The sequence below is a fragment of the Giraffa tippelskirchi genome, chromosome 7, assembly GCF_054371585.1.
Source record: "Giraffa tippelskirchi isolate mGirTip1 chromosome 7, T2T-mGirTip1v1.2.pri, whole genome shotgun sequence".
Classification (NCBI taxonomy): Eukaryota; Metazoa; Chordata; class Mammalia; order Artiodactyla; family Giraffidae; genus Giraffa; species Giraffa tippelskirchi.
In genome coordinates this window covers 76,523,742-76,549,746 of record NC_137281.1, presented here as the reverse complement: position 1 = coordinate 76,549,746, position 26,005 = coordinate 76,523,742, and the positions used below count along the sequence as shown (strand labels likewise).

At 41.2% G+C, this 26,005-nt stretch overlaps 1 protein-coding gene and 1 long non-coding RNA gene across 3 annotated transcripts in view; one reads left to right on the top strand and one right to left on the bottom strand.

Moving 5' to 3' along the window:
* The window catches only part of LHFPL2 (LHFPL tetraspan subfamily member 2), a 279,198-nt gene that overhangs the window by 83,575 nt on the left and 169,618 nt on the right, over positions 1-26,005 (top strand). The gene's annotated exons all lie outside the window — the stretch shown is intronic.
* Positions 2,588-5,400, bottom strand: LOC145512323 (uncharacterized). Its single transcript, XR_014058470.1, has 2 exons — positions 4,512-5,400; positions 2,588-3,283 (listed from the first exon to the last, which is right to left on the bottom strand). It is a non-coding gene; the product is annotated as an uncharacterized LOC145512323 (long non-coding RNA).

Genomic DNA, 26,005 nt, shown 5'->3' with positions numbered 1-26,005 from the left:
TGAAAACTCTAGAAATACCATATTTTGACCTGTGACCACAAGAGAACTACAGGAATACCTCAAGTATTCTCCAAGGAAATCATCTTCAAAATTGGGACATGCATCTCAAATATCACCAGATTCCTTAATAACCTAAGTAGGTCTGTAATCCATAAATTTCCTTGTGAAAGTCACTCAGTCATGTCCTACTTTTTGTGATCTCATGGACTATATAGTCCATGGAATTCTCCAGGCCAGAATAATGGAGTGGGTAGCCTTTCCCTTCTCCACGGAATCTTCCCAGGTCTTCCACATTGCAGGCAGATTCTTTACCAGCTGAGCCACAAGCCAAGAATACTGGAGGAGGTAGCCTGCCCCTTCTCCAGTGGATCTTCCTGACCCAGGAATCAAACTGGGGTCTCCTGCATTGCAGGCAGATTCTTTACCAACTGAGTTATGAGGGAAGCCCATACAAATTTTTTAATATTTCCTAAATTTATATCCTACTCTCAACCTAGAGTGTTCCTTGGAATAGGAAGTACCTTAAGTTGACTAGCAGTTGTGTTCTTCAGTATTCTTTTATATAAACCTAAAATATTTTTTTCACCCTTGAGTGAATACTCCGCATTTCCAGTGTTCTGAATTTTGAGGTACATATTCTTTCCCTATCCATTCTTTCAGAATTTTGTAAAATGTGCTTGGATCTTCCCCCTAATGAAGAAGACTCAGTTTTTGAGTCTGTCTGAATCTGTCCTTCATAAGCAAGTCTCTTCATTGTGGAAGCTGACTCTGAACATTCTGCAGATGAAAGAAAAGATAGAACCTGCTAGTTGGTCTGCTTTACAAGCCTCCCCCTCATTGGACATGGTCTCCTTCCCTCTGTATCCTGCAGTTCTGCTTTAGGACACCTGTTCCTCTCTCTCTCTTCACTCAAGAAATTTAAAACCAATTAAAATTTAGAGTTTTTCTTGTCTTTCAGTGTTTAACACTGTTAATAGGGCAGAATATCCCCTACCTTTCTGGTGAGTGCTAACATTTTAGATTTAGAAAGATAGTACATTAAAAAAATTTTTTTTGAGCAGAATCAAGCAAAGGATGTGGAAAAGAGAGAAAATGACCACTTTCTTTGGCAGTCAGAGGTTTTGTGCTACTGTATAGCACAGAGAACAATATTCCATATGATAAACCATAATGGAAAAGAATATTAAGAATATGTACATTAATATATGTATAACTTTGCTGTACAGCAATAATTAACATAACATTATAAATAAACTATACTTCAATTTTTTAAAACCTTAAAATAAATAAAATTAAAATTTTAAAAGAAAAAGAAATGTCCTATGGATCCCAAGTATAGCAGACATCAGAACCATCTGTAGATACCTGGGTTCAGCCCCTGACCTAATGAATGAAGCTCTCTAGGCTAGAGTCCAGGAGTCTTCAGTTTAACTGGGCTCCCCCAGGGTGATTCTGATGCAGGTGGTCAGAAGCCCTGCACAGGTGTGATGTGCTCAGAAAACCATTCTCTTCTGCAGAGAGGTAGCGCAGCTGATCTAAGACTAGCAGTATTCATGCTCTCTCCATTGTGATAGAAAATTCCGCTTAAAACTGTGAGCAGTCTTAGAGGCTTTTGTTCTCCTGAATACTCTAAAAACAAACTAACAAAAACAACAACAAAAATAAAAACAAAACAAACAGAAATATCTACCCACCGAATTTAATAAATGCAGCTGAAACAACAGCAACAGCTTCTTGCCTGCTCTTTGGAGAGAGTGGTTTAATTCTTTCCATTAAGTAGGAGAAAAAAAAAATGGTTAGAGAATCTGTGGGCTTTTCTTTCATGGGGCCTTTGGAAAACCTTTGGTTTTTGCCCTGAATGAGAAATGTTTAATGTCCACATGCACAATCAGATAATTTCCAAAATGCCTTTCCCCTGGTCTAACTCAATTCAGATAACTGTGTTTGTCTGTGAGAAACCCTCAGGGAAAACATTCAGGCCAAATGATCTCATGCCTGGATTTTGCAAAACAATATGTGCACAAGAGCAGAATTTATATCATCATCGAATCCGTGCCATTCCCCAATCCAGCCCTGGGATATTCTTCAACAACGTGGCTTCTTTGCCATGTCTGAGTCACTTCCTAGGCCTGGATCCAGGACAGCCTGCAGACCCCTGGCCACCATGCAGGCCACATGAGGAAGCACTTCTGTACTATTTCTAGGAATAGCATCTTTGAAAATTATTTTACACTTATCTCACGCATTTTGCTATCCCAGATGGTTTTAAATGGGGGAGGGGGTTAGTGTGGCTGAACATGGTATTTTATTTTTCCTCAAAATAATTTAAATTTTCTATTGGGTCCAACTGGAGAGATAAAACAAAGGTGTGTCATGGCAGTAATGACTATCCTTGGAGATACTGGACTAGCCTCTTGGGGCAAAAATTCTGGAGATATGTTTACCGCCTTGAGGGGATTAGCCGCCTCTGCATGACTGTCTCGGGGGACATGTGGAATCCTTAGACTCTGCCTCTTTTCCAGGGAGATAAATGAAGCAGGAAACGTCATTCTGGATAGAACCTCTGACCACAAACAATCGATAGTAATACTTCTTGGCTTGGATTTATTAGATTGCATCTTGGTGGTTGAACAATTTTGACATCAATTTCCTGGCTGTCACCTCTGAAAGCGCACATGGGTATATGTGATCTATATGTATATTTCCCCATTGAAGACAGAAGTCAGGAAGAGTTACCCTATGCTCTGCCTCTGCGCAGGAGGCTACAGTTTCCAGACAGGCCTACTCAGAAGTGTCCTGGAGGCTGGTCTTGATCCCTGGAAGGAGGGGCATCTAATCTGGTGACAGCAAAATGAGACCTCTGAGTCCAAACTTCCCCAGACATTGCCTGTTCAAAGTATCTCTTTTGGCTTGGTTATAAGTTCTGAAATATCATTGAAAATTCATTTGAGTTGCTAGATCTCCTCTTGAAGAGGTTGAATAAGAATGAGTTGGGGCTAGGACCAACCTGATCCTGTAAAAATCAAGTATCAGCTCCTGCAGAAACCTCTTTCTAGTCATTGACCCTACTTTGAGCCCTCACAGTCTAGGGCCATGTTGTCACTTCCTGTTTGAGATCAGTGTTCTCTACCAGCCTCGCTGAAGGTAGGAACTGTGTATGTTCATCAGTGTATCTTCACTGGACGTGGCACATGGTCTTCACTCTAAAATATCAGCTGAACGAGCCCAGTTTCTTCCATTGTAAAATGGATTGATGGTGGTATTTCTGACCTTCTCAGGGTATCTGTGAGCATGAAGTGAGATAAGCCATGTCAAAATGTTGGTCAAGTATAAGGAACTGTGCAAATGGAGGTCATTATAATAACTTGCAAGGAAGTGGGAGAGAAGTCCCAAAGAGGGACACACAAACCTCACCATTTTGGATATTTTCCAGGATCTCCTTCTAAGTGGTTACACTTTGAAGTCACTGCACACTGGAGTTTGTTCTGTCTTTATACCAAGATCTTTTGCTCTGTGTAAACCTGAAACGATTAACCCTATAGATGTTCCCAGAGCTCTTTTTTTTTTTTTTAATGAGTAACCAAATGTAGGAAAATCAGATACTAATTTTCACAGAATCTGTTTGATAACTGCTTTGGTAGATGATTGCTTTCATTGTTAAGGCTAACAGCAAAAAGAAACTGAAGTTTTCTCATTATTCATATGGACCATAAAGGAGTGGTAGACGGTAACAAATTGTGTCATAGAAGACGCCAGTCGCTTCCTCCCCATTCACAGCTGCTCAGTGTAGAATGTGCCTCCCCTCCCAACACCATTCTCAGCTGTGTGGGCAGAGATGGAGAGCCATAGTTCAAACCTTCTTGCCTTAGAGAAGTAAAGGTCAACTCTAAGAAAGGATCTGTCATTTAAAAGGTAGCTGAAACATTATGGGAAGGAAGAGGGTTAGAAAGCAACACATCTATGTTTAAACAAGACAGAAAAAAATAGAAAAAGAAATAGTGCACATTTATGGTAAATGCTGAGCATGCAACAATAAACCGATAAAGATTTTTTGGATATTCTGGATGGAACTTTTCGGCTGGTTTAACTTCTTTACAGACTAGTGATGCCGATACCTTATTAAATTTGCTCAGTTTATGAAAAATAAATTGCCTGAGGTAAAAGCCAATATCCTATGAATGGTAGAAAATGGAGGTGAAAAAAGGACTCATGTCCATGATTAAAACTGAGGAGACAAAGGAAGTGGTGATGAAGGAACAGAGGAAATGTTACTACTCAAGCTCGGCGTCTGTGCCACTTCGTTCGTCCACCCTCTGGAGTTGGTGGGAAGGATTTTGATGGGGGTGGGGTTGTCAGAGTTAGCTATGCCACGCACAGCTTCCTAAATCATATTCATAATTGAGTTGTGCCAACTTAGAGATAATATTTCTCATGAAAGAATGATTCATAGGAAATCTGTAATGCTGTCCCAATGTAAATCTAACACACCAAACTATACTTACGAGACTTACATATGGTTTCTCTTTCTAGTCTAAGATTTCCCAGAGACTTTTGCTCTGCAGTTATGTTTTCACTTTTTCGAAGACAAAACTTCAAGGGTCCTCCTCTTTTCCTTCTAAGGTCCTGGAGTCTTTGTTCATACTCATGCTCCCTTTTCCTTTGCTAGTCCTTAATCTTTTTTCTTCTGCTTCTTCCAAGTTTCGTATTATTTTTTCATTTTTGCTTTTTTTTCTACCAACCTTCTTTTCGCTTTTTGGAAAATTTCTTTTTAGATTTTTTTTTTTCCATTAAAAAAAAGCTGGTCTTCTGTAAAGTGCAGTCAGGAAGAAAAAAGGTAATCTCCCTTCCTGTGTATCCACCTTGCTTGCTTTTCTGGCATAATCATCAAACTATTGTGGTATTTCAGGCCCACCATGTATTAGAATAATAATGTGAAAAGTTCAAAAGAACTGTAACCCCAAGGCCATTTGCAAAGTGTTCATTCTGTAAGTACAAAGTCTAAGTGAGTTTGAATGTCGGCTTATCTCAGATTCCCATTTGTTGTTCATCTAAGCAATAAACATACTCAATTTATTGCTCTAATCTTGTGCTGGCTGAACTCAATATCTACCTGAACATTTGTGGTCCTTTTCCAAGTCTATTGCATTTCCATTCTCATGCCTCTTCATTGTGATCCAAGGTTCTTCTTTACTTGCCAAACTGCATATTATGTGGGGGGATTGGTGGTGCCAGTGGTTTTCTTTTGGGCTACTTCTTTACTTTCATAAATAAAAAGTAAGCTATGTAATACTCTCAGGCAGTGGGTAATCGAATCTTTTTTTTTCTTCAATCAATTGCTCAGTGAGAGCCTACCCTGAGCCAGGCACTGTGCTTGATCTTGGGGATGTGGTGATGACAGTCACAGAAACGGTGACAACAATGCACCTGACCTCATGATGCTCACAGTCTAGAGGATGGATCACAAAGAGATTTGATAAGAAAGCTAAGGTGAGACTGCTGGAGGCCCAGTTTTACACCAACCCCAGAAAAGATGGCATTTTTCAGAAATTTACTAAAAAAATATTTTATTACAGCTTCCTGAGGGTCATTCTGGACATAACTGTTAAATTTAAGATTATTTTTTTCTTATTCTCAACAGCAGTGAAGACCTTTTGCTCAGCATCCTCCTAAGGGGAACTCTAGATATTTTTTATAGTAGCTATTAAGCTGCCTTCTTCTATTTTTCTATTATACTATTTATCTCTCGAAGGACTTATTTGTCAGGAGTTCTTGCGGAGCTTGTGGATATCATCAAGAATCTCACTTGTCGCAAGGGGGTTTCCTTGACTCCAGAGAGAATAGACCATTAAGCTATATCCTGAATAATAGCAGACAGCACTTCAAAAAGAGACGTTTCATTTTAAGGTGGGAAAGATGATGTTCTGGAAGTACAACATGCATTTTCTTTAAGATAATGTATTTGTGCCACTAGGTTAAAGGAGGTAAGAAGCCTTAAGTAATATATTTTTCATCAGAACTTCTACAGCTACAAATTATGCTAGGTTTGACGTAGCATTCAAAAGAAGTTTAATTCCTGACCTTATGTAAACAAAAGGTATAATGATTATAAGCAGGGCTGTTGTTGCAGTCCTGTTAGTAAGGGCCTTTTGCAAAGGTAATGGCTGACTCTATGTTTATGCACTTAATACTACCTGGAATTTTATTATTGTTCAGTTGTTAAGTTGTGTATAACTCTTTTGAGACCTCATGGACTGTACCCGCCAAGCTCTTCTGTCCATGGGATTTCCCGGGTAAGAATGTTGGAGTGGTTTGCCATTTCCTTCTCCAGGGCATCTTCCCAACCCAGGGATCAAACCTTCATCTCCTGCATTGGCAGGCAGATTCTTTACCACTGAGCTGTGAGGGAAGCCCAGTACCTGGAATCCTACAATGTTAAACCTTGGTTTCCACGATCTGTTTATACATTCACATCCCGTTACTTCTTGAGGAAGCTTACCAATACATACAACAAGCCTAGTGCTTCTGTCTTGTGAGACTCTTCAGGTTTTTGAACAAAGCTTCCCTGCAAATCAAAAACTCCTTATTTTTCTTAAGAATTCCTTACATACTATCCTGGTTGCCTGCTTCCCGATTCTATTTGACAATGAGTCCTATGTTTCTTCCTTTGCTGTATCTCTTACATTGGTCCCTTCTTTCTTTCTCTTCCAACACCTTTACTTGTACTTCCATAAAAATTCACTACCTCTCCCTAGACATGACCAGACAGTTGCAATTTTGGGAAACATAACAACATTAGGCTCATTTTTGTGAATGTCTTTTAGAGCACGTGGGATCAAAACAATGGGTGTCGTCACTGCCTATCATTCTGGGGCAAGATTCGACATGACATTTAGTTGTAGCTTCACCTGCAGTTTGTGAAAGAGCCTGAAACTAGCACTTGTGGACACAGGAAAGGAACACACCTCCTCCAAGTCTAATCTGTCAGTTCTAGGCAGAGCAAGTGTATGCTGTAGAAACACTGATATTGCTTAGAACTTCTCCCTTCCTCAAAAACCATCAATGACATCCCCCTCCACCCCAATAGCATGAACTTCTAGGCTATCTTTCAAGCATTAATATATACAGAAAATTAGTCTCCATTTTTTCTTACCTGTCCTTCCCAGAATAAAAGCTCTTTGGTTTTCCTCTTTGGTTAAAGCTGCTTCCTCCATCCAAAATGACTTCTGTCTCCTCTCTGCCTGGCAAACCCAACAATTCTCAACACTGATCACCCTACTCAATCACTTGTGAAACTTTAAAAAAAGAACAAGAAGAATTCGCCAAGTAGATCCTCACTTTGAGGGTAAAGTCCAGCACATGTATTTCTTTAAAATGCATTGAGAACCACTAGCCTGCCTAATTCATTAATATTCAGTTCAAATCCCACCTCTTCTGCGAAGACTTCCCTGACTATACCAAGGAAGAAAGTCCTTCTTGCTTGCCAGTATGAGTTCATTAGATGTTATCTAGCACTTATAACCTCACGTGACCCTAAATTAGCTCAGAAGCTTGTGGACCATGAAACCAAGTCTTACAACCTTCTATTATCAAGCCACTAATGAAACTGAGTCCCCCTAAATTCAAGTTGCATTACTGAGTTTATGATTGATCTCTCTATTTGAAATTTTATTCCCTTTCATGTCCCTGGGGATTGAGGAATATCAAAGAAAAGGAATGGATTGAAACTGAGCAGGATCCTTTGGGGACTCACTGGGTACAAAAGGCCCCCTGTGCCCCCCATTTCCGCCCATGTTTGTAGGGGGAAAAAAAGGCTTTAGTCTCCTAGGCCTTCCCCCAATTCCAAAGAGCAGACTCAGTCAATCAATGATTAGAACACCATAGTTGTAGGACTTCTAGTTCCTCCTGAAGGAATATAGATAACAATCTTTGAATTGTTCCATAGAAACTAGGACCCCACCCAAGTGGAGGATGGTGATTACATGCTGACCACAAGCACATAGATCCCAGAGGGGTTGGAACCAGAAAGTTGAGATTGCGAAAACATTTCCCTGTTCCTGTAACAGAGAAGAACAAACCTGACTCCATATTGGATCTGGTCCTTTAGCTCTAACCCCTGTGCTCTCTTGCCTGAACCTTAATCATGCTTGGTTTGCACCTCTGTAAAGAATGTTGCCTATAGCCTGAAATATACATAATAACCTATTCTCAAGGCTCTGACCTTTAAAGGTATAATACTCCCATTCATGTAGAGATAAAAAGTTGCAGAACAGAGAATACCATTTGTTCTTGCTAGAGGCTTACAGAGCTATGTGGACAGCTACAAGAATCAAGAATTCCTGCACCAAGAACTTTGCCACATCCAGCCACACCCCCTCCACTTTTAGTATAAAAGAAGCCTGAATTCTAACTTGGGCAAGAGGGTTCTTTGGAACATTAGTCCACCATCTTCCCAATCTGCTGGCTTTCCAAATAAAATTGCGTTCCTTACCCCAACACCTCATCTCTCAATTTATTGGCCTGTCCTATGGCATGAGCGTGGACTCAGCAATACTACTTCACTACCAACCAATCAGAAGAAGGCTCAAAGCTGATAATACATCCTTTGATCCTCTCCCCTAACACCATATTTAGACACCCTTGCCTAAAAGCCACCAGGGAGTTCAGTTCTTTTGAGCATGAGCTGTCAGTTCTCCTTGCTTGACACCCTGCAAGTAAACTCTTATTTTGCTGCAGACACTCATGGAGCTTGGCTTTATGTGCTGCAGGCACATGCACCCTTGCTTGGTAACACCAGCACAGCGTCTTGCACAATCATCTCTGTAAATAGTTCCCAATTGTTTGCTATAGGCTGACGGCCATGTATGACCATAAATACATATGGAGCATGTGTTGGAAGAAAATGAATGCTGGGGATCCAAGGCAGGGTGTGGGAGCAACAGGGAATTTTCTAGCAACTTATGTCCACAAACAAAGGCATGCTGCATGCAAGCATGCACTCAGTTCGGGCCAGGTGTCGGGCCAGGGGTCCTCAGAAGTGGGGTGAGGTGGAGTGAAAGGCCATGCAGAGTCCTAAAGAAACTGCATTTTTGAGGTCTGGGGAGACAGCTTCCAACTGAAGAGAGGCTGCCTTCCAGCCCACGCAAATAACTTTGTTACTGAATTAAGTCCTATGACCCTGCTCAGGCTCTAGCCCAGCTGAGGTTCTCTGCCTCGGCAGGGGGGGTTTATTTTCCACTGGAGTTCAAGCAATTAGTAATGAAGGTGAAGCTGTGATGGACAGAGCAACAAGATTTATTCACTGGCCAGAGCACGGAGAGGTGGGAACTAAGTTCACAGATCAACTTCTCACCCACCTGGTGAGATGAGTCTTTCAAGAGTAAAGACAAAGGAAGGAGAGAGGTCCACGATGGTGAGGGATATGCATTAGTCTATGGGGAAGAAGCAGAGCTTTTTCCAGAGGAGTGGGGTGCACACCCTCTTTTTATCCTTTACTTGGTCCTTAATATCCAGTCATGGCTGCCAGGGGCTTCCCTCATAGCTTGACTGGTAAAGAATCTGCCTGCAATGCAGGAGACCCTGGTTTGATTTCTGGGTCAGAAAGATCTGCTGGAGAAGGGATAGGCTACCCACTCCAGTATTCTTGGGCTTCCCTTGTGGCTCAGCTGGTAAAGAATCCACCTGCAATGTGGGAGACCTGGGTTCGATCCCTGGGTTGGGAAGATCCCCTGGAGAAGGGAAAGGCCACCCACTCCAGTATTCTGGCCTGGAGAGTTCCACGGACTCTATAGTCCATGGGATTGCAAAGAGTCAGACATGACCGAGCAACTTTCACCAACACTACCACCACCATGGCTGCCAGTGGGTGTCATTTAATATGCTAATATAGTAAAATCAAGGTTTAATGAGGCTCAGGGTCTGTTGGAGTTCATATTTGTCACCATCTTGGTCCCAGCTGGTTCCATCTGTTTGTTTGTGGCTTGCTTTCTTATCTCTGGACACTTTAGCTTAAAGATTTATGTAAACTCCTGATAAATGTGGGAGTTGGAGGGTATTGAGCAAAGACTTGGAGCAGCTCTGACAACAAGTTGAGTCTCCAGGGAGGATTTAAAGATCTTAAAAGAGAGATTCCAGACTTGGATAGGGGGCTAGAAGGAAGGACCAGTACAGAAAAGGAGCTGTTTCAAGATGGAGTTGGAGGAGGATCCTGGATTTAGGGGGAGGAAGCAGGCCCGCCTCAGAGACACAGATAAACTTCTTGAGGCAGGTTTTAATCATTAATGAGATACCTGAAGTACCAGATTCACATATTGATTGATTCCTTTCATTCCTTTTCCTAATTCCCAGAGTAGTTAGGCACTTTAAAAATGGCCGAGCCTACATGCTACAGTAAAAGAAGCAAAGAGAGGGCCCACGGCTTGGGGAGTCCTGTCTGCTGGAAACCCCCTCTTTTCCAGTGGCTTTCCTCCACCCTGTGGACTTGCCCTGGGGGTCCACCCTGTGGACCTGCCAGCCAGGCAGGAGCCTTTGGAAAGTTACCCAAAGAAAACTCTACAAAGAAGCCTTCTGTTCAGGAATGGCCTGGGATGCCTGTTTCATCACCAACCCTTCCCTTCCTGTGATTCCACAAGTGACAGATATTTTTTAAACAGAGAAACTAGATCTTTCCGATAACACATTCATTGAGACGTTCCCACCCTACCACAGCTGGAGAAGTCCACCAGCCGGAATGTTTGATTAGAAACAAATTAAGAAAACTCAGTGTCTGGGCCCAAAGGTCCCTCTCGTCTCCGCGGGTGGGTCTCAGGGTAGTGAGGACCCCGAGGCCCCTCCACTCAGCCATCCAGAAGGAAGTCACCCAAATACCAGCATCTGTGCCTCCCTTCCTGCCCTGAACATCCTCCATCTCCAATCTTTTCCGCTCAGTTCCCTGAACACTTGCTCTGTGGTGTTGGGGCAGCGGCTTCTAAAAGAAGACAGAGCCCACCACGTCCTGTGTGCCTGCTAGGAAAGAGTCCTGAAGCTGCTCTGCATTGAGCTCATTTAAATGTCCATCTCACAGCAGCCCTGGGAGATGGGTGTTATAAGACCAACTTTTGAGGGTAAAAAACCCAAGCACTGAGAGGTTGGACAAGATTTGTTGCTGTTGTTCAGTTGCTTAGTCGTGTACGGCTCTTTGCAACCCCATGGACGGCAGCACGCCTGTCTTCCCTGTCCTTCACCATCTCCTAGAGTTTGCTCAAACTCATGTGCATTGAGTCAGTGATGGCCATCCAACCATCTCATCCTTTGTTTTCCCCTTCTCCTCCTGCCTTCAGTCTTTTCCAGCATCAGGGCCTTTTCTAGTGAGTCGGCTCTTCAAATGCCCACTGATACTTGGGAACAGGAAGAAAATGGAGGCTTCCAGCCCAAGGCTGTCTGGTTCTGATGAACAATAATACTAGCTAAAATGTATCTAGTGTTTATTACCTGCCAAACATTGTTATAAGGCCTTGACATGTATGTCCTCACAACAAACCTACAAGGTAGTAGCTATAATTACCATTTTCCTCTTTTCACTTGTGAGGAAACTGAAGTACAAAGAGGTTAACTAACTTGTCTGAGGTCACAGTTTTATGTGGCATGGCTGGGTTTGAAAGTAGCCGAGTGGTCCAGGCGCCTCACTGCAGGCAGGCCTGGGTCTTCCTTCCTCTGCTTGTCCTGCCTGCGCCTCCTCAGGCTGGCAGTGGAAGGCACTATGTATCAGCAAGGCAGGCCATGTGGTGTGTAGGAAACTGAGGTGTATTTTAAAATGATTATTGAAATACATAGGGTCTTAACAGATGTAGGAAATCCATGAGTAGTCTCCAGTGGAACGTGCACTCTGGGTTGATCACTAACAGGCCTTACTTTGAAGAGGGGATTTAAAACTGGAGCGGACAGAATTTTTACCATCAAGAGGAAATGCATAGGGGGTAGTGTTGGGGAAAAAAGAAAGTGACAAGACTGTCTTCATGCTCTAATTATAGCTAAGGATGACCTCAGTGATATAGAAAAATGCATAAAGGCAATGAAATAAATGAACTTACAGTTTTCTCAAAAGAGACTTGTTAATTTTTTAAGTCAAGCAACAGGAAAGAAAAATCTTCCTACTGATCTATGTTGTTGTCATTCCAAGTAGTTCAGCAAGGATTTGTGAGCATCTGTTATGCCACTGACTCAATGACACAGGCGGCTGGGCCTTGTCCTGAGAAGTCGGCAGGCTGGTGCAGGCTGGCGGGGCTGTGAAGTCTTGCTCCACCATCGCCGGGTCCTGGGAAAACAGCCTTAACCCAGCCTGACTGGGCAAACTTTCAAAGTGGGCAGAGGTTTCTGTTGCAGAAAGGTTGGTAGGTAGTAAGGTTCACTTTCTACCATCTCCTTTCTGCATCCTGCTCCCATCACCCAGACAAATTTCTGGCCTATGGAAGGGATTTTCATGTTTGTAAAGTAAAAATACATCTCTCCCTGTCACTCAACACACAGTAGTCCTTAAAGGTGAACAAATGCATCACTAATCATTAACAAGCTTGAAAATATTATTCATATCAAAATTAAATCAGTATCACATACCTACAAAGAAAAAAGTCTTACCACCTTTCAGTTTCACCTTTCTATTTTTTAACTTTTTCAAGATAAACTGATGGCACTTAATATAGGAGTGGAATTGTCCGGTCCTCTCTCAACCCCGTGTTTAACTTTTCGAGAAACTGCCAAAGTGTTTTTCACAGCAGCTGCATCATATTTACATTCCTATCAGCAATGCCTGACAGTTTCTGTTCTCCAGGTCTTCACCAACACTTATTTCCCCTTTGTTTTTTATTGCAGTCATCCTAGTGGGTATGAAGTGCTATCTCATTATGGTTTTGATTTACATTTTCCTAATGATTAATGAGAGGCTTCTCTGGTGGCTCAAATGGTCGAGAATCTGCCTGCAATGTGGGAGACCTGGGTTTGATCCCTGAGTCAGGAAGATCCCCTGGAGAAGGTAATAGCAACCCACTCCAGTATTCTTACCTGAAGAATTCCATGGACAGAGGAGCCTGGTGGGTCCTATCGTCCATGGGGTCACAAAAAGTGGAACATGACTGGGTGACTAACATTTTCACATGAATGAATGGTTAATGAGTTTGAGCATCTTTTTAATTGCTTCTTGGCCATTTTTCTATCTTCTTGGGAGAAATGTCTGTTCAGGTCCTTCGCCCATTTTTAATTGGGTTGTTTGTTGTTTTGCTATTGAGTTATAAGAACTCTTCAAGGTTCTGGGTAGTAGACCCTTAAGCACAGAAGTGTTCATTTTTGATGAAATGTAACTTATCTCTTTTGTTTCTTTTGGCTGCCATATCTAAGAAGCCATTGCGAATCCAAGCTCTGAAAGATTTACTCCTATGTTTTCTTCAAAGAATTTTATAGTTTTAACTCTTATAGTTAGGTCTTTGATCTGTTTTGAATTCATTGTTTTATATGATGTGAAATACGGGTCCAACTCACCCTTCTACTCTGAGAAGTTACTGGAAATTGGTCATGAGACATGGAAGGGTAAGATTTAGGTCAGTAGACACTTGATCTCTTCTGTAACTTCCCGCTCAGCCGATCATTTTATCATGAATTTGTCTCAATGGGGGATACAGTCTAACATAAGTTCTTTCAAGATGTAAATAAATGAAAACTAGAAATGGATCTTTAAAAAGCATTTCCCCTGATACATCCCCAGCAGCCGAGTGGTTAGGACTTTGCTTTCTGATGCAGTGGGTGCGGGTTCAGTCCCTGGTTGGAGAGCCAAGATCCCACGTGCCTCACAGCCAGAAAACCAAACATAAAATAGAAAGCATGTTGTAACAAATTCAATACTTCTAAAATGGTCCACATCAAAAAAAAAAAAACTTTAAAAAAGCATTTTCTCACAATCCCATTCTCATATACAATGTTTGGTTCAGTTCAGTTCAGTTCAGTCGCTCAGTCGTGTCCGACTATTTGCGACCCCATGAATCACAGCACGTCAGGCCTACTTGTCCATCACCAACTCGTGGAGTTTACCCAAACTCATGTCCATCAAGTTGGTGATGCCATCCAACCATCTCATCCTCTGTCGTTCCCTTCTCCTCCCGCCCCCAATCCTTCCCAGCATTAGGGTCTTTTCCAGTGAGTCAGTTCTTCCCATCAGATGGCCAAAGTATTGGAGTTTCAGCTTCAAAATCAGTCCTTCCAATGAACACCCAGGACTGATCTCCTTTAGGATGGACTGGTTGGATCTCCTTGCAGTCCAAGGCACTCTCAAGAATCTTCTCCAACACCACAGTTCAAAAGCATCAATTCTTCGGTGCTCAGCTTTCTTCACCATCCAACTCTCACATCCATACATGACCACTGGAAAAACCATAGCCTTGACTAGATGGACCTTTGTTGGCAAAGTAATGTCTCTGTTTTTTAATATGCTGTCTAGGTTGGTCATAACTTTCCTTCTAAGGAGTAAGCGGCTTTTAATTTCATGGCTGCAATCATCATCTTCAGTGATTTTGGAGCCCCCCAAAATAAAGGCTGACACTGTTTCCACTGTTTCCCCATCTATTTGCCATAAAGTGATGGGACCGGATGCCATGATCTTAGTTTTCTGAACGTTGAGCTTTAAGCCAACTTTTTCACTCTCCTCTTTCACTTTCATCAAGAGGCTCTTTAGTTCTTCTTCACTTTCTGCCATAAGGGTGGTGTCATCTGCGTATCTGAGGTTATTGATATTTCTCCCAGCAATCTTGATTCCAGCTGTGTTTCTTCCAGCCCAGCGTTTCTCATGATGTACTCTGTATATAAGTTAAATAAGCAGAGTGACAATATACAGCCTTGACGTACTCCTTTTCCTATTTGGAACCAGTCTGTTGTTCCATGTCCAGTTCTAACTGTTGCTTCCTGACCTGCATACAGGTTTCTCAAGAGACAGGTCAGATGGTCTGGTATTCCCATCTCTTTCAGAATTGTCCACAGGTTTTTTTTTTTTTTTTTATGGTAAGGGAAGAAGAGTTTTCTTTTTTATTCACATTTACTAGCAAAGTGATTGTCTGCATTCTTAGCAGGAGCTGAATGTGCATGAGTGTGTATGGGTATATTTGTACATATTTGTGACTTTTAGCTGGGTCCCCTTAATTGCTAGGTTCACTCCAGGTCACATTCTTCCCCCTTGGTCCTTCGTGATGTCTTTCTGTACACACAGGCATAACAAATGTTTGCAGACTGCAGATTAATAGATTATGACATATACCAATAAAACACCACGCTATCTAACTTAGAACAATATCACCAAATATACCTAGATGCCTTCGCATTCCATCACCCTACCTCCTCCAACCCCCATCAAGATAAACCACTAATTTGAGTGCTATAATAATGCTTTTTGAAATTGTTTTTGTGTCTCCTTGACTGTACTGTTATCTCTGAGCATTCATCTAATCTTTTTTTTTTTTTTAAATAAATTGTCCACAGTTTATTGTTATCCACACAGTCAAAGGCTTTGGCATAGTCAATAAAGCAGAAACAGATATTTTTCTGGAACTCTCTTGCTTTTTCGATGATCCAGCAGATATTGGCAATTTGATCTCTGGTTCCTCTGCCTTTTCTAAAACCGGCTTGAACATCTGGAAGTTCACGGTTCACGTATTGCTGAAGCCTGGCTTGGAGAATTTCGAGCATTATTTTGCTAGCATGTGAGATGAGTGCAATTGTGCGGTAGTTTGAGCATTCTTTGGCATTGCCTTTCTTTGGGATTGGAATGAAAACTGTTAGGTTACTTTATTTGCAAAATGGTCTATAATTAAATCATGGTCCTGCTTAGGACTTCTACAATAAATTGTGAAATAAGAAACCAATGTTTTGTTCTCCCATTATACTACTATCTGAAATGGCTCAAGATAGTAACTGAACCATCACAGCTACATTTTGCACTTCGTAAAATGCTGTAAACTATTGTTAATACTTTTCATAAAATTTTGTGAGATTTGAGGATTAAAAATATAATAAAACTTTGAGTTCATTAGAATTCAATGTGTGCATATATAAGCAAGCATTACTAAATGGCTTTATTTTATAATATTGAGAACTCAGGGTGATTTCACAAGTCACTTCCTTGAAGAACACAGTAAACACACAAACAAGCTCTTAAATTAAAATGTTAGCAAGCTGCTGGCATTGCTACCTTCAGGCATTGGCAGATTTCCTTTCCTTACAATGTTGTGAGCTTGGAAGCTCTCGGAGGTGTTCTGAGCTGAGAGAAAGAGAAGCTGTACTTCTGGACCACAGCCAGTTTCAAACAAAGAATAAGAAAGATTTAACAATTTGTTTTCTAAGTTTGAAATATTTCTCCTGCATTCTTTTGTGTTATCAGTAAACATGGCAGTTGCTTTTGCTTTTGAGGTCTCTGAGGTTGAAATGCACTTTAAATAATTGTTTATTTTTGAACAGGCATATCATATTGTTTTTCTGTGCTGAAGTGGCTAGTTTCTATCAGGTCAAAGAAAGTTCAGGTTTCTAAGGAAACTTTGCACTGACAGATAAAATCCCACATTAGAAGACACAGAGATGGTGTCTGATGTAACTTTATTTTTAGAATATACTTATCGATTATTTTTTCATGTTAATTTTGATTCCATCAGCAATCAATAAATGCATTAAGACTTGCATTGAAACTTTATTTTGACTTGAAAATCAATAATTCCATTAGGATTTGAGAGCCTTGCTTGCTTCACAAAATTAGGAAGGTTTCTAAAGTAATATTTTGTATACCTGCAGAAGAATGACTTGGAAGATGGGAAATTTTCTTTTTACTTGTTATTAAGTTGTTGAATGAGCTTATGAGATGACGCCCATCAGGAATACTGATTTAGACCACTAGTAGATTTCACATGTCCCCATAATAAATGATGATGGTATTTGATTTCACCAAACCTGGATAAACTTCTAGAGTTTCCCAGCTTCTCTCAAACCCTGGATCATAAAATCCCCTGGGAGAGTCTTTCCCACAGCCTGTTAGTTGACATTTTTCATTTGGCTGGAAAGCACGTAGTACGCCAAGATTTATCAGCACTATGTAATGTTATTGAGACAGAAACTGGTTTCTTCTAGTGCCAGAAGGCGTATTCCTGGCTTGATGATCAAGGAAGGAAGAGCGGAGCTCAGCTTCAGCACCTGCTGGCAAAGGGAAGGTGTTGGCGCTGGTCATTCCAGTTTCAGGAGGGAAGCTCTAGTGTCATCTGTGCTCTCCCACTTGTAGGAAGGGTGTGTCACAGACACACTTCCACTGCAGTCTGGGTGCTTTTCCCATGTTTGCTGCCTCTGTGGCTGCACAACCTGCCATGCATCCCCTAGCCTGAAAACCTGGAGGCCATCCTTGACTTCTTTTCCTTCACTGACCACCCAGTTGGTGCTGCAAGCCCACTGCCATGTCAAATGTAGGTCTTCATCCCTTCTCCGGAAAGATGGGTCTCTCCATTCCTGGTCTAGCTCTCATCCAATCCATCTCCTCACATAGAAGTCACAGCAATCTTTCTAACCAAGATCCCAGCATTCCTGGGATTTAAAATCTGCAGTGGCTTCCTGGGGACCTCGGGTTGAACTTCTTAATATGACTCCTAGGATGTTAGTGGTCCCACCGCCAGCCACTCTCTTCCCCCAGGCAACTTCTCACCCCTCGCTTTTCCTCTCTGAAAACCCATAGTCATGCACTCTCTGGTACTTCAGAGGGTTTGGGCAGGCAGTATCCTTTGTCTGAGTGGACTGTCTTCTACCTTTCACCCCATGAGCTCCTACTCACTGGTGAAAACAAGATCACAAGCCCCAGAGAATCTTCTGTGACTCCCTCCCCTCTTCTCACCTGTTTTCAGTGAGGCTGGGCTCCAGGGCGCTGCTTTTTCTTGGTCCATTCATCCGTTGATGGATATTTGGGTTTCTACCTTTTGGCTATTATGAATAATACTGCTTGAACATTTGTCTACCTGTTTTTTATGTAGACGTGTTTTTATTTCTCTTGGGTATGTAGCAAGAGGGAAATTTCTGGGTCATAAGGCAACTCTATGTTCTGCCTTTTGAGAAACTATCAAACTATTTCTCAACGTGGCTGCACCACACTGTGAACAACGGACAGTCTCCCCAGCAACGTCTGAAAGGGTCAGTTTCTCCATTTCCTCACCAACACTTGTTAGCATCAGTCTTCTTTGTTATCCTGGCATGGGTAGAGTGGTTTTCATTGGCATTTTCCTGATTACTAATGATATTGAGCATCTTTCTGGGTGCTTATTGGTCACTTGTATATATTCTTCACATAAATATCTATTTAGATTCTTTGCCCATTTTTATTTTATTTTTATTATTATTGACTTGTCAACATTTCTTTATATACTATGGATACTCATCCTGTGTCAGATACATGTTTTGCAAAAATTTTAACCCATTTTATGTTTGTTTCTTTTTTATTTTCTTGATGTCTTCATTCACACAAAAGCTTTTAGTTATTATGAAGTACAACTTATGTATTTTTCTCTCTTGTTACTTGTGATTTTGGTGTCATATCTTAGAAGTTATTGCCTAACCCAAGGTCATGAACGTTTACTCCTATGTGTTCTTCTGGGAGCTTTAGAGTTTTAGCTCTTACATTAAGATGTATGATCCATTTTGAGCTAATATTTGGTATGGTGTGAGGTAGGGGTTCGTATTCATTGTTTTTTATGTGGATATCCAGTTTCCCAGCATTGTTTGTAGAAAAGACTATTCTTTCCCTGTTAAAATGTCCTCGTACTTTGTTGAAAATCAGTTCACCATAAATGTATTGCTGAACTTCCCATTTTACTCTATTGCCTGTATGTCTATCCTTATGGCAACATTACAATGTTTTGACTTTCATGTCATTTTTATCTATTCCTAAGACCGCCTTTATTTTTTTAATGGATTTATTTTTGGTTGTGCTGGTTCTCTGTTGCTGTGCAAAGACTTTCTCTGGTTGTGGTGAATGGGGGCTGCTTTTTGTTTGGGTGCACACACTTCTCACCGCAGTGAGAACGTGCCTGCTCCTCCTGACAAGGTGCATAGGCTCAGTAGTTGTGGCATGTGGACTTAGTTGCTCCATGGCATGTGGAATCTTCCAGGACCAGGGATAGAACCCATGTCCTCTGTATTGGCAGGTGGATTCTTATCCACTGTACCACCAGGGAAGTCCTCATATTATTTTTAAAAAGCAGACTAGGAAAGCTATATACTTACAAGTTGGGAAGAGTGGTCTGAACTGGGAGAAGATTCTTTTTGCAGGAAAATCAATGTCAGAGGAAGAAATAAACATCTACTGAGCACTATTATAGAGCTTCCCTGGTGACTCAGATCGTAACTAATCTGCCTGCAATGCAGGAGACCCAGGTTCAATCCCTGGGTTGGAAGATCCCCTAAAGAAGGGAATGGCAACCCACTCCAGTATTCTCGCCTGGAGAATTCTATGGACAGAGGGGCTATTATAGGTTAGGCATTATAGTAGACACCTTACATATATTGTGATAACAATCATGTAATAGTTGTAATAACCTCAAACAATAGATAGTATCATACTCATTTAAAGGCAAGGAAACTGAACTTTGAAGAGGTTTAGTAACTTGCTTAAAATAATTTAGTAACCGGTGGAAGAAGTGGAATTTGTACACAGACTTCAAACCCATGGTCTTTTCATTACAAGAAGCTTTTCTTACCACACAGCTAGTGAACATAAAGCTGCATCTAAAGGCAGTGGAGGGACATGAATTCATTAGTATCAAACATTTTTCTCATGACACTCTAGGAAATTAAAGGAGTACTTGTAACTATTTTGAGACAGTTGTCCAATAGCTAAATTTCACAGGATATTTAGAGAAATCACTCTTTGACTATAAAAATTAGCTTTGTGGTTTGCTTTAATTTATTCTCATTTATATGACCTCAAAAGCATTGAACGTTATTTTGTGTGATTAGCAGAGCACAATGCCATCCTACTGGAAGAAAAGTTAGAACTAATCTCAGCTATGTGGGTGGATTAGACTTGTCCTTAATTCTTGTTTTCATTGAAAACCTTCCCAAGGTTGTTCTGAAATGAACACAGGTCACAGTTGTCAAATGAGTTCTGTATGAAATAATAGAAGAAAAAGAATTGAGAAAGATTTGTGAAGTCAACGAATAAATGGCATTATTTTTTGTATAATTCAGTTGATAGAGGCTCCTTTCTTTCTTTCTTCTTCTTCTTTTTATATATTTTTTTAATTTTTATTTTCCTAAGCACAGAGAGTATCCTCTGGATCCCAGAGTCTGAGTAGAAGTCAAGTTTAGATAATGCAGTTTCGGCCGTGACAGAAACACAGTCTAGACAATTCTGACATCTCTCCTTAACTTTTTGCCCTCTCTGCTCTGCAGGGCAAGAATCTACTGCTTGCCCTCAGTGAAGATCCTGCACCTAGATGTTTAGATAGTTCAGTGTCGCTTATGTAAGATTCCTATGACTCAATTCCTCTTAGAAGTTAGTGCCAGGAAAAAGTTTGCCTAAACTTAAGAACAACTATGATGCTTTTACCAGACCACGAGAACTATATTATTCATTGTACGTCATTCTTGTCTTGACTCTAGGAAGCCCAGAGCTAAATTAACGCTCAACTATGGCAAATCAGGGGCAGTTTCCCTGGTGGCTCAGTGGTAAAAAATCTGCCTGCCAATGCAGGAGACACAGGTTTGAAACCCGGGTCAGGAAGATCCCCTGGAAAAGGAAACGGCAACCCACTCCAGGATTCTTGCCTGGGAAATCCCATGGACAGAGGAGCTTCATGGGCTATAGCCCATGGGGTCCCAAAAGAGTCAGACACAACTTAGTGACTAAACAACAATGGTAAACCAGGACCCTGGTAAGAGGATGTCTGACCTTCTTCTGTTGCTTTTAATAAGTTACTCCAGGGCCATGTACTCCAGAATACAGGTTAGAAACCATAATACTAAATATTTTTATTATCAATAGAAAATAATATATATTCTAACTCTAGCACTGTGTGAAAATAAAGTGCCCAACAATTGGCTAGTTCTACAGGTACATGTGTTTATACTCCTTGTTTCCAGAAAGAGGATTTTAAGAGAAAGTAAAAGAAAAAAACTTTCTTATAGATCATGCTTTCATATGGGAGATTACCTGTTTTGGTGTGGGTTATATTAGGCACAAGTATTCTCTTCACAATGCAGAGAAACAGCAGTCGTTTCCTAAAATTCTCATTCTAGCATAGTTATTAAATCATGATGGATATTTTCCAAATTTTATTGTAGGTACTAGTGATGGTAACAGTAAAACCTTGCCTCCAAGAGGTTTTGAGAGCAACGCATAATTCATAATCAAAAACATAAAGCTTCTGAAAGTACAAGTCAGCCACCAGATGCCCAGCATTGTTAGAAAGGGCTACCGCATGCTTTTTCAGGTTGGTTTTATGCCTATCATGAATACTGCAAGACAGCTAATCCCCCACCTTCTTTGTATTTTGTTCCTCTTCCGAGAAAGGTTTGTAATCCAGGAAAATGTCTGCAGGTGAAGATTCAGAATGAATAAAGGTTCAGTGAATTGAATTTGGTGGTTACCATGTTATTGAGCAGCTAAGAAGGTTGTAGGATTTGCATGCAACTTATTAAGCACCATTGCAATAAAACATTCTCAAATTTCCATATGGAAATTTCCACCTCACTTCAAGGGTAAGCTCAATTGGATGAGGGCCAGATGCATTTATTTATGACAGTGATGACATAATTGGAGGAAATAAACGAAGCAACTTTTTAGGTTAAATTTTGGCAGAGTCACATGGAGTCTAGTTATGGAACTAGAGGCAGAAATTTTGGCTGTTATGTTAGCAGAAGTCAGTGGCAAATTAAAACTATTGCTTCATTTATAGAAGAAAGGAAGGCCTGGAAGTAGATATTGTGGCTGGAAGATAAAACTGGGCAATAGCTCTTGGTTTTTACCAGAAGAGAGCAAAGGCCCAAAGTTCTGCGTATTTGTTTCTCTCATGACTTCACTGTGGTGTGTTTTCAGGGCCATGTTTCTCCTTGGCTTGAGTGTGGACAGTGTCCTTAATAGATCTGTGAGAGAAAAGGAAGTCTTTTCTACCGTTCATGGAGATTTTCTCAGGAGCCCAGTGGCCCTTTCTGTCTAACTTGGTCCCACTGGGAAACCCAGTATGTTCATCTACATTTGTAATATTTATTCTCAGTTGGAGAAACATTTTGCTATCCTCATTCAACAAATAGTCTAGCACCTTGATAATGGGATTTCAGTAAAAAATAGGGAAATTTCTCTTGTATTTACAAGCTTAATTTTTGCCCTTAACTGCTAGCTGGAATCAGAAATTGAAATATGACATTACTAAGTCCATTGGAGATTTTGGCTCTAGGTCATTCCTACGGCCCAAAAGATGGCTTCTGTCTGACATAGATCAGAAAGCACTAATTTTAATTGACAGAGCCCTTTTAAATTAGTAGAGATCCTCAAAATTGCCTTTCATCAATGTGTACTTGTCAAGGAAAATGGATTCTTAGAGTTTCAGGTGGCTTCTTTGTTTAGTTAGAACAATGGGTGTTCATTGGAAGGTCTGATGTTGAAGCTGAAGCTCCAATACTTTGGCCACCTCATGCGAAGGGTTGACTCATTGGAAAAGACCCTAATGCTGGGTAGGATTGGGGGCGGGAGGAGAAGGGGACGACAGAGGATGAGATGGTTGGATGGCATCACCGACTCGATGAACATGGGTTTGGGTAGACTCCGGGAGTTGGTGATGGACAGAGAGGCCTGGCGTGCTGCAATTCATGGGGTCGCAGAGAGTCGGACACGACTGAGCGACTGAACTGAACTGAAAAAGGCAGAAAGAAAATTTTAAAGAGATTAATTTTTCATTGGATCCCCATGTTGGTAAACTCCAAGTTTGCTAGTTTCCTTGAAGATTCTCAGCTTATATTGTTTCATTTTTAATATGATCTTCAAAAGACGTGAGTTTCCAACTTTGTTTTGCACTGAAATCCTATGATCCCTACTATATGCTCTTTTAGGAAGTAGCAAGCTCTTAGAATGGGGGTGGTGGTGGTGGTTTTGAGGGGTGGATTTTTATGGAGATGAATAGACAAACTTAATCAGTATTCAGTGTGCTGACAACCATGAAAATATATCCAATATATCAGTCATAAATACATATTTTATTTACATTCCAAGCAGATTCATACACAGAATAGGACATGAAGTGTTCACACATGAGAAATATCCAACTTTGTGGATACAAGTTACACTGAAAAAGGTGAAAGTGTTAGTCACTCAGTCATGTCCATCTCTTCGTGACCACATGTATAGCCGTCTACCAGGCTCCTCTGTCCATGGGATTCTCCAGGTAAGAATACTGGAGTGGGTAGCCATTCCGTTCTCCAGGGGATCTTCACGACCCAGGGATCTAACCCGGGTCTCCTGTATTGTAGCGCAGATTCTTTACCATCTGAGCCACCAGGGTCAGGTAAAATGTTTGGAGAAATGATCTGCACAGGCAAGTAAGTTCAGAATCACAATAATTCAGCCAGGACCAACTGTAATTTTACATTATGACCCAGTGGCTCATAATTATTTTCTTCCAAGGTCTCCTTGTCATGTGACCAAACATTGTAGATATTCTTTGATTTCTTATAATTTCCTGCTCACTTATCTCCCAGTAAATATTTCTTGAACATTTGGCTGAAGCACATGATAGCAGCAGTATTCAAAATAACCCAGTTCCTGCTATTGTTCTTTTTCCAGCCCTGCCTTTCCAGAGAACTTAGCAGGCACTTTCTTCTTGAACTGCACCTTTTTGTCTCTCTCTCCTTCTCTTTTCCCTCCCTGCCCATTCCTACTTTCTTGCTTCCTATTAAGCATAATTTATTTACTCTTCGCATCCAAATGATCCTATCTATGGATACTTGCTTTGATTTTAGTCCAAAGAGCAACAAACATGGTTCTGAGAAAATCTTTTAGATTTCCCAGATGGTTTTCCTGTGAATTCAACAACACAAGGTATAAAACAGGTGTAAACTCCCTTATTTACATGTTCCAGTAGATATTTACTGCATGCTACTGCTGCTAAGTCACCTCAGTCATGTCCGACTCTGTGCGACCCCATAGATGGCAGCCCAGCAGGCTCCGCCGTCCCTGGGATTCTCCAGGCAAGAACACTGGAGTGGGTTGCCATTTCCTTCTCCAATGCATGAAAGTGAAAAGTGAAAGGGAATTCGCTCAGTTGTATCCGACTCTTAGCGACCCCATGGACTGCAGCCTACCAGGCTCCTTCATCCATGGGATTTTTCAGGCAAGAGTACTGGCGTGGGGTGCCATTGCCTTCTCTGATTTACTGCATGAGACCCTGTGAAAGATACAGAGATTTGAGGCTAAACTCTAGTCCTCAAAGAGACTAAAATGTACATGAGGCATCAACTGAAGTACATACATATGAGACATAATACAACTCAATAAATACAGGTCATCCTGTGATGTCATGTTCAAATACTTACCATCCATAAGAGTAAATATTTTTGTGATTTTCTTTGTTCATTGATGCATTCACAGTGCTTGAAACAGTCACTGGCATACAGTGAGTGCACAACAGATGTGTGGAATGAAGTAGAATCTATCTTCTAAGCATATAATTAAGTACAGTACAGTCTATTCCATTACCAAAGCATATATAATAGAAATTAACTTATTCATGACTGCTAAGTAGGGAAAGTTCAGTTCAGTCGCTCAGTCGTGTCCGACTCTTTGCAACCCCATGAACTGCAGCACGCCAGGCCTCTCTGTCCATCACCAACTCCCGGAGTCTACCCAAACCCATGTCCATCGAGTCGGTGATGCCATCCAACCATCTCATCCTCTGTCGTCCCCTTCTCCTCCCGCCCCCAATCCTACCCAGCATTAGGGTCTTTTCCAATGAGTCAACCCTTCGCATGATGTGGCCAAAGTATTGGAGCTTCAGCTTCAACATCAGACCTTCCAATGAACACCCAGGATTGATCTCCTTTAGGATGGACTGATTGGATCTCCTTGCAGTCCAAGGGACTCTCAAGAGTCTTCTCCAACACCACATTTCAAAAGCATCAATTCTTCGGCGCTCAGCTTTCTTTATAGTCCAACTCTCACATCCATACGTGACCACTGGAAAAACCATAGCCTTGACTAGATGTACTTTTGTTGGCAAAGTAATGTCTCTGCTTTTAAATATGCTATCTAGGTTGGCCATAACCTTCCTTCCAAGGAGTAAGCGTCTTTTAATTTCATGGCTGCAATCACCATCAGCAGTGATTTTGGAGCCCCCCAAAATAAAGGCTGACACTGTTTCCCCTGTTTCCCCATCTATTTCCCATGAAGTGATGGGACCAGATGCCATGATCTTAGTTTTCTGAACGTTGAGCTTTAAGCCAACTTTTTCACTCTCCTCTTTCACCTTCATCAAGAGGCTCTTTAGTTCTTCTTCACTTTCTGCCATAAGGGTGGTGTCATCTGCATATCTGAGGTTATTGATATTTCTCCCAGCAATCTTTATTCCAGCTTGTGTTTCTTCCAGCCCAGCGTTTCTCATGATGTAGTTAAATAAGCAGGGTGACAATATACAGCCTTGACGTACTCCTTTTCCTATTTGGAACCAGTCTATTGTTCCATGTCCAGTTCTAACTGTTGCTTCCTGACCTGCATACAGGTTTCTCAAGAGACAGATCAGATGGTCTGGTATTCCCATCTCTTTCAGAATTTTCCACAGTTTATTGTGATCCACACAGTCAAAGGCTTTGGCATAGTCAATAAAGCAGAAATAGATGTTTTTCTAACACCCCCCCCCAAAAAAAAGTAGGGAAAGGATGTTGGTAAAATGGGGTGGTCATGTTGGTTCATATGCAATTGTTGCCAGCACCTTAGTATCTTGCTCCATCAAGTAAGAGCAGTTACAAACAAAACAGCAGAATTCCCGTT